The sequence below is a fragment of the Choloepus didactylus genome, chromosome X (assembly GCF_015220235.1).
Source record: "Choloepus didactylus isolate mChoDid1 chromosome X, mChoDid1.pri, whole genome shotgun sequence".
NCBI classification, from domain to species: Eukaryota; Metazoa; Chordata; class Mammalia; order Pilosa; family Megalonychidae; genus Choloepus; species Choloepus didactylus.
In genome coordinates this window covers 69,792,560-69,802,619 of record NC_051334.1, presented here as the reverse complement: position 1 = coordinate 69,802,619, position 10,060 = coordinate 69,792,560, and the positions used below count along the sequence as shown (strand labels likewise).

General features: G+C 37.1%; 1 pseudogene; it reads left to right on the top strand.

The window, feature by feature from the left end:
- Positions 1–4,773: 4,773 nt before the first annotated feature.
- On the top strand, positions 4,774–5,516 carry LOC119523775 (annotated as a pseudogene).
- The last annotated feature ends 4,544 nt before the right edge of the window (positions 5,517–10,060 follow it).

Below are 10,060 nucleotides of genomic sequence, written 5' to 3'. Positions count from 1 at the left end.
CCACCTTTTTGTCCTTGTTTCAGCCAACCACTCAAATAAATTTTAGAGCCATTTCTAACCCCTTGGGCTACAACATTGAATCCAGAATATCTGCTTAGTGAGCCCATAATAATAAATTCATCCTGATCAAACTTTATATTCCTTCCACTATTATCCCCTACCCTTAATATACATTCACACACATACTCTGATTTCTGTCTATTAAATTTGAAAAAATCATGCAGTTCTATTGGAGTATATCATAGATGTTCATGGGTCACACTATGTACCTCACCTTTTGGGGTCTGTTGGGACTTCAGTCTAGTTAAAGATCTTGAAGAAAAGATGAGTAATGGGGGTGAGTCAGAGAAGAAATAGAACTGTCTTTGAATTCAAGTGCTTCAGGGCATTCCATTGCAATCTCATCTGCTGAAACAGGATTAATCTCTTCAGACAAAGGAGTGAGAGCTATTTGCTCAGGGGAGGTGGTTACACGTTTATTAGGCAGCAGGGTTAATTTCTTCAGGTAGTGGTTGGATGGAAGATTCCTCGGGGGAGACTGGAGGTCAGGTGTATCATTCCTCAGGGCATACCATTACAAGTTTATTTTGCAAAAACTTAGCAGAATCTATGGTTTCAATGTATGCTCAATCATCATCAACCCATATGACTGCATTCCAATTTTCAAGATTCCGATCAATGCCCTCATTTTAATAGCAATCACTCTGCAAGGTTTGGAGTTTAACTTATGATGAAATTCAGCCACAACAATGAGACTCTGGGTCTGGTTTTCAGAAAGCTCAAGTCTGCACTACACAAAATAAGACTTTCTTTCAAGGCATAGAGAGAAACATTCATATCCTTCATGCAGCACTTAGGTTCCAAATTTCGATCTTTGAGCTCATCACTTTCTTTTATAACTGTATCTAGCATATTTAGGAACAACAAGCCAACATCAATATAACTATTAACTCCACAATTAACTTTCTCTATTAAGGTGTCAAAAGCACTGTCATCCAGAGCCTTGCCTCTTATAAGTATTCATTGCCATATCCAATGTTGATATTTTGCATTTTTCTGTTGCCAACTCATATGGTGGACTACCGGTGCCATTTTGATTATCAGAAACAAAGTAATTAGTGCTTTTGTATCTAATAAGATTAGACAACCAATTACAAACCCCAGAACTAATTCAGAAATCTCATTCTTAAGATTCTGTTTCTCAAGAACTACTCCTAGTGCCAAAGCTGTATTAGTTAAGGTTCTTCCAAAGAAACTGAACCAACAGGAGTTACCTATAAATTTTATGAGTATTTTTATAAGAATTATCTTGAATGATTATGGGGATAAGCAAATCCAAATTCCACAGGGCAGGCCACAAACTAGGAACTCTAATGAATGTTTTTGATGAATTCCCCAACAGAAGTATGCTGGCTGATGTAGAGAGGGAAATTCTCTCTTCTGACTTCTAAAATCACTTCTCCTTTAAAGCCTTCAGCTGATTGGATAAGACTTTTCTTGTTGTAAAAGGCAATCTCCTTAGTAGATTGTAGATGAATACATAAATCATCACTGTATTTGATATCCATCTTGCAAGGAAAATGATCTAGATGTTGTCACCTCCTTTCTTGTGATTCACAGATGAATCAACTTATTGGTGATTTAAGTCCACAAAATATCCTCACAGAAACAGTGAAGCCAGTGCTTGCTTGACTAAGCAAATGGACATCATAAGCTGTCCAAGTTGACACATAAACTTAACCATTGCAATACCAAATCATTAACACTGGTTACTTCTTAGGAGTGGGATTTAGATGTAGAGAGGGCTCCTTTCATTCTGTATTTTTTTTTAAATTATGAGATCATGGCTTATTTTTACTCTTGTGCTTTTCACTATTTTTCAAATAAAAAAATATAACCTGTGTGACATTGTTTTTGACATAGTAGTTGCTTAGGAAATATTAGTATACGTCTTCTTTTTTTTTTTTTTTTTTTTCCTATTTATTTATAGCCCAGGAGGATAGTGGTTCTGCTTTTTTGAAGAGTGAGAAGTATTTTGAGGCACAAGCCTTTTGTCTTTTGACTAGAAAAAACCACCAGTCTCCTCATGTGTTCAGCAGAGTCTCAAGTCCCTTACCCCTCCACAGTTAAGACTGCTTTGTCCAAAAATGAGATCGGTGTAATTGAAAACTGAGATTGGCTTATACACTTTGACTGGCCTGAACTTTCCAATCCCGGCCTTGATCAGCCAGGTGGACACAGAGAGGGGAATTTGCTTGTTAGACTGCATAGTTAGAATGGCAGAACTAAGGTTATAGGCCTGTCTGACTGCATAGTCCATGTTCTTCCTGATATGTTGTATTGCCTCACTCCATAAAGATATCTCCTTCCATATCACTACAATAACTGAAACAGGCTTGGAGAATAGGAAAGGAGAATCTAGTTATAAACCCCTGAAGCAAGGCTGATCAGCACCACCTGAAGAGGTCCTAGAAATCAATGAAGAGATGAGTTGGCAAGGTCTTTTGAGATAATCTTACAGTAAACACAGAAACTGAGCAGCAGAGAAAGAGAAAGACTTGTTCAACATCATATGCCAGTCAGAGGTAGAACTAAAACTTACGTCTCCCAATTTGTTTGTCCTTCTTTACCTAGCACACCATTCGTTCATCCATCTGTCCATCCATTCATCCTTCCATCCATCCCTTTAACAAACAGTTATTTAGTGACCACTCTATAGTAGACACAGAACAAGACAATTGTAGTCATTTCCTTCAAGGAGCAACCAGTCTAGTGACTGGTTGAATCACTAGGCTTGGTAGACTGATGAAAGAATGAACAAGCTAACCACTATCAAATCCTTAGTTCTTACTCCCCCCATTCCAGTATGCCTTAGTCTAGGTTGAATAGCAAGGAGATAGAGGAATTTGACCTCATTACATTCAGGATCTGGTGGTGCTATTATAGGAGTTTTGACTTAAGTGGAGCCTGATGGCTGGGTGGTCCAGTTGAGTTTTCATGGCATTCCCAGGAGCCCTCTTGATAGTTGAAGAATACTTAGTTTATAGTTTCTTAATCCTGCATTGTTGACTTCTGCAACATATTATCCTCATTGGACTATTTGTTTATTACCTAGCCACTAAGGAGTTCCCATTCAACACTCAAATTTCTTGCTCAGCATCATAACAGAGTTCAGTCAGTGGTGGTTTAAAGGTTCCTTCTGGTGACCCAATCTCTGGGTATTGGGAATTAAAGCTGGTGAAGTCAAAGAAAGGACATTAAAAGAGTCATTAACACTGGTCAGACTTCTTGAAGAGGCCATGTTCAAAATTTGTTAGAATATTTCATCTGGTACTAACTCATCCCTGGAGGAGAGAGGCATAAGCCAAATCTCAACTCCTGGCCCCAGAGCAAATCTATTTAATTGGAAATCTCAAGAATTTTCTCAATAAACATTCTGGTCTTGGTCTTAGTGTAGATTTTACTGCTACTCTGCATGATAGAAATGTGCAGGCTAGGTTTGTTTCTTCTTTCCTGTGTACTCATCTGTTTTCTGCCACTGACAGGTCTTTTGGGACAGACTGAGAAGGTGCCAGTGTTCTCCAAGATATACCAGCCATACCACTCACTTCATGAAAGTGAAGAAGAGACACGCATATTTGCCTACTAAATGCCATGCTCTTTACTACTTTACTGTATTTAATTCTCCCCCAAAACCTGCAAGGAAGATCTTACTGTGATCACTGCCAGATAAAGCTCAACGAGACAAAAAAAACTCCCCAAAGTTATACAGCTAGAAATGGTAGGATAAGGATTTGAACACAGAGTTTTCTGGTACCAGATTCTCGCTGTGTGTTCCTAGACACTTCCTGAGTTTAGGTTACACACTGGCCAAATACCTAAGGATCTTTGGCTCTGAGATTTCCACAAGAAAGGAGGTGACAAAATCTGAATCATTTTCCTTGCAAGATGGATATCAGATGCAGTGATGATTTATACATCCATCTGTGTCCTCCTTCCACCCAGCCACCTAATTGCCATGCACACAATTTCCTCTCGATTGATCTCCACAGTTGGCTGCTACTGCAATTGCTCAGTAAGACCACAAGAAAACTAAACCATAGAATTCTATTGCTTAAAAATAGAATAGATTGATTTCAACTTGTCATATTACAGAATGGGTAATGAGGCTTAGAGAGAAAGGATTTGGTTAGGAGATTTTGGGGACATGAATGCAGGTTTTAAAAATTCTATTCCAATTTTAGTCCAGTCAATAGTTGGTAAACACATATGAACAGGATCAACTAGATACCAAGATAAAATAAACAACTTTCCATGAGTAGCTTTAGGTGTTAATTTTCCCCAATGTCCCTGCCCTCTCCTAGCTTAACAAAGTTCTCAAATTTCCAATATCAGAGCTACATTTTTGAAAACCTTTTAATAGTACAAAGTTCCTGATGAAAATAGACAGCATATAAGTTAATTTTACTATAGCCATTAAAGTCTAGGAAGGAGCAGAGGTTTCCCCGGGTGAGTGATGGGGCTGAGGCAAAACCTGGCTGGCATTTCCCACTGCCCCTCTGCTGTCTCTGCCAGCTTCTGCATCTGCTTGCTGAAGAAGCTAAACAGGCTCATGGAGTCTCTTCCCTTGATTCCTTAGGTTTCCATTGGCACTGAGTCTCTAATCACCACAGCTGATGGCTGTGAGATATTGAGACCAGAGTTGGGACCTAGGATTGTTCAGAGATTCCTGATACTTTAGTTGTCCTGTTAAACCAAGGTATTCCTTTAGAAATGAATTGCAGAATTGAAAAGACACTTGCCAAAGTTAAAGCTCTTGTTAAAAGATTGAGAGATCACAGCAATGTAGCAGAATCTCTTATTGAGCAAATCACAGCTCTCAACACTCAACAAGTGAGTGGAAGCCATGAAGCAGAATCTGGAAGAACTTCAAGAACTGAATGAAGTTGCAAGTCATCAGCCACAGCCCACATTAATTATGGGAATCCAGTAAGAAAACAGAAGAATCATAAATTTGCAACAAGAGAACAAAGAATTATGGCCATCTCTGGAAGAGATACCTTCGAACTAATAATGAGCAAGTATAAAGGACAAGTGGCTAGGAAAAAAGATGATCTGGGTATAATAATGAAGTTAAAAGAGCAGCACTCCAAGATTTCCATAGTGCATTGTACCAACTCCAAAGAATTCTTCCATGATATATTTTGACACATCCCTGAAGTATGTCAACATACACTGGAGAGGAGACACTTGGAAGCAATTCAGAATGAATTTGAAGCACATGTTGACCAAATAATTGAAATGGCAACAGTAATGAGGAAAGAAGTTGAAACTGATGATCAGCAAATTTGCAAGAGGAATAAATATTTTAACTTGAACAAGAAAACAAAGGCTTGAGAGAGATCCTTCTAATAACTTGAGGATCATTTTTGAACCTTAGGAAACATGATGTGTCAGGAAGTTCATCTTTATAGGCATTACTGACCAATAGTGGCCTGAGTCTGAGGAAGACCTGAAGAGCTTTTAAGTCTGTGAGCTTCTTACAGAGCTCCAAATGGTCCCCAGGTCTTACTACTAAATGAATAAATTAACAGAAAAGTTAATGTCTATTAACTTGTTATATGTGTGTGTGTGTGTGTGTGTGTGTGTGTGTGTATCCAATTATCCAATACACTGGCAATGACATTTTTAAGAAACATCAACAAAACTGCATACTTAATGGTTATAGACTTTATTCCAAAACATATTTGAAAAATAGAAACTGAGCCCTTGTTAACTGGTGAACAGATGAAAGGTTTTCACAGTTACTGCTGACTATACCAAGAAAGTTTAGCAATGCTATTGGCATTCTGTATGATACCTGGATAAACCTGAATATTCCCAATAAGTGTTTGGATATTTAGATAATTATTCAATGTTAAAAACACAAATGTTGTCATATTTTGTGAATGGAAGATCTTCATACCAGATTTTATCCGTCCTGTTTGGTGTTAAAGTTAACAAATGGCTTATGCACCATGAGACTTCAACTTAATGGTTGCCTGTCTGCATTCCATTAATTTAAAATTGTGTCAAAGAAAATCCAGTTTTAAAGACTGTAATAATGTTATGTATGTAACATAAACAAAAGAGGTAAATTTTTGCTAATTTACTTTAATTGATACTTAGCTGAATTATTGTCAATAACTTGCTTAAGTGTACAAAATATTTTGGGAATGAAAGAGAAGGTGTGCTACTTTCTAAGAAAGAAGATCATATAAAAGACATATTTAATAAGTTAAACTACTCTGAAAGAATATGTTTTGGTTCTGAGTCAATAATGAAGATAAAATTTTCTCTTTAGTTGATTTTTAGGAATATTATATAGCTCATTTCGATTTACTGAGTTGAAATGTTTGATATGGTAAGCAGGTATGGTAATTTCAAAGTAAAATGGGAATTCCCTTGGCCTTGACTATTTTAAAAATAATTACCCTTAAGAGATACTAACAGTAAAAAGTAAACTATAATTTCAGAGTTTTCTTTCTGTATTTATTCTTGAGCTCTGTCTGGTCCTCATAACATGTAAGATTTTTCCTACAGCCTTTCAGATAAAAGAGGAAAAAATCTGTGGATTTAGCAATATTCATTTTCTTTTGCTTTTTTAAACAGATATCAATTATCCAGTATACAAGTTCTTTAAAGATCACCAAATACATGAATGCACTTTTATACCAATTGATATCTAAGTTTTTCTTATTTTGTGACAAATATGGAATAAAAGGATAAAAAAAGTCAAATAAGATTAAGCATAATATATTCATTTGTATTAAATATATTTAAATTAGCACAAAGAAAATTCTATTTTTAAGTATATATTTTGTTAAAGAAATATGACTTCATAAAGTAACTTTTATGTATAATTTCATATATTGCTAAAATTCAACTCAACTTTTTCACTTCAAGAATTTTTCTATCTTAAAATTTTGGGAAAAGAGGGTGGACAATGCTGATTGAATAGGAAAGGTCTAATGGCCCAAATGTTACATAGATTTGTTTTCACATTCAAAAACCTTAATTGGTAGTTTATAAATAAATGACAGTCTTTACATTTAAAGTTTTCTGTTGGTTTTGCAAAACTATTCCTAAATTTGATGGCATATTCATTTAAAAGCTCTAATTCCAAGTAAGGAATAAAAAAAAATAAGCTACACAGTTGAGATAAAGTTTGAGGCAATTCACTGAGGCAGCTCTATTATAAAACATTGCTTGATAATTATTTTATAAACAAATGAGTTAATTTTTTCTTGGTCTACTTGCTTGGATATGATTTTAAGGTCTTGGTGCTTAAAGACATTTTCTTTGTTGTATAGTGACAGTTTTTCATTCCATACTGTTTTTTAGACAGAAGTTTAGACAGAGTTTTAGACAGAAGCTTAAATTTATGTTTGGGAGTATGTACTTCATAGTAACCTATTTTACCAATAAAGATGAGTGAAAAAAGTGGTAAAAGAGAAACATAGGATGATCTATAGGTTCTCTGCCTGTATGTGTGTTAGGCTGGAGGAAGTAAGGGTTGGAGAGACAGGGGTGAGTAATTTATAAACCCATCTAAAAAATAGCCCACCAGGAGTCCAGTGTGCATAAAGACTTGCTGGTTCTCTGGGGAAAGACACTGAAGAAGTCATTTGGATGAAATTAGACCTTGTAAATTGCTATTAAAGTTTAAGAAAAAAATTCAGAGCAACTGGTTATCCCCAATGTCTGAGGCAAGCAGAGTATTTTATTCTTTTGGATGATATTAAAAATGAAATTGTTTTCTTAATTTCATTTCCAGATTGCTTATTGCTAGTGTATAGAAATACAATGGATTATTGTATATTGAGCCCATATCCTGCAACCTTGCTGAACTTGTTTACTAGTTCTAATAGTTTGTGTGTGTGTGTGTGTGTATTCTTTAGGAATGTCCATTACACTATTATTACACTATTAAGTTATCTGTGAATAGAGATAGTTTCACTTCATTTCCAATCTGGGTGCCTTTTCAAATGTTTTTAAATCTAACTGCTAGAACCTCTAGTACAATGTTTAATAGAAGTGGTGAAAATGGACATCCTTGCCATGTTCCTGATAATAGATGGAAAGCTTACAATCTTTCATCATTCAGTATGATATCATCTGTGGGTTTTTCATTTATGCTCTTTATCAGGTTGAGGATGTTCCCTTCTATTCCTCATTTTTTGAGGATTATAAGCAACACTGTATGTTACATCTCTGAATATAAACTTGTCCTATTACTTCTTAGGATAAATTTCTTGAGGTGGAATTATAAGTCAAAGGGGAATCCATTTTGTAGGCATTTGGTACATATTGGTAAACTATTACTAGGATGGGGAACCCATTTATCCTTTCTCCAGTAATGGAAGCTGTACTAGATCATGGTAAAAATTCCCGCAGATGAGTAGACCTATGTGAAACACTGATCCCTGGCAAGGGATCTATGATGCATGTGCCCCTGAAATAGGGGTTTAAATTAGGAGCTTTAGGAAAAGACTCTTCCAGAAATACTCACTCTGGAGAACAGCAGATATGAACACTTATTTGGTATAAGGAAAGCCTTTGGAAAATCCTTCTTGCCTGTTGGATTTATTAGCAGAACAAATAAGTACTCATGCATTAGTTTATAGATTTTCAACTGGGGATACTCTGGCTTGATGTTGAGAATAGTTCAATGTGGAACTTCAAAAAAAAGACAGAGTCTGAAAATCCTTTTTCCTGGTTGGAGTTAAATCAATGTCCCATTGTCTTTGCTATTTGTCCTTGGGCAAATCACTTCCCTTCTCTGAGCTTCACTTTCCTGACCTGTCAAATGATGGTAATGGTGGAGGTGATAATAGTGGTTTAATAGTAAACATTGCATTTTGGGATTTATGGGAATCCCAAACATTACAATTTGGGAATTATGAATATAAGTAAACATGGGGACACCACAAAGATATATCTGGAGTAGTTTGCTGTAAGCCTATGAAACTTCTTTCCCTCTCCCTCATACCTCATTACTGACTTTCACCAGGTTTTGTTGGTACTAGCTCCCAAATATATCCTGAATTTATTTACATGCCTCCATGTCCACCCCTGGCACCCTAATATAAATCCCCATCACCTCCTTCCATGGTCTCCCCACATCTAAATTTATCTCCTTTCCCACTTGTGTCAACCCAAAGAAAGCTTTAAAGTCAAATCAGGGGGAGAATATTCTGGAAGATTGCAGAATAGGTGAGTTGAAGCAAACTTCTCCTCCATGAAAGAAACTAGAGAAGGGTTGGATTATGCCAAAAATGGCAGTTTCAGGGTATGAGAAGCCACAGAGGGACTTTTATAATATATGGTGGGGACTTTCATGGAAAGGCAAAGAAACTGTGTCTCAAAGGACAGAGTATGTTTATTCAGCTGGGACCACCACTGGGGGCTGGCAGCAGAAAGATGGCCTCTGAGAAGGGGAATGAGCAGCTCTCCCCTCTTGTGCACCCATTGCATTAATCAGCTGGTGAGATAATCTTCCACAGCCATGTGGCAAGGAGCTCCTGTGAGGAAGCCAAGGAGGCAGCAGACCAGTGTTGATGGCATTTACTCTCCCTCTACAGAAGTCCATGTTGTGCATGGACAAGAGGTGGGGACAGGCAAGGATACCACACAGAAGCACTAGGAGCCCCTCCTACACCCCAGAATCTTGTGGGTACATGGCAGGCAGGGAGCTGGAGGTGCCCTTGAGCAGACTCCATGCCATATTGCACAGGGCCCACACAGCGCCCACAGGGCAGGCAGTCCCCGGTGTACATGGAGAACTGGTGTAATGATCAGATTCCCATGTGGTTTGGACCCCACCCAGTGAATAGGTGAAGTTGGGTGAAAGTTGGCTTTAGGGTGAGAGATGGCTCAAAACTTCCATCTGCTGGGAAGAAAAGGAAGTGTACTCCAGCAAGCTGTGGCTTTGTCAATACACACACACACAGACACACACACACACACATACATGTTCATATATATGTGTATGTATTATAAATATTCAAATAATCTTTCA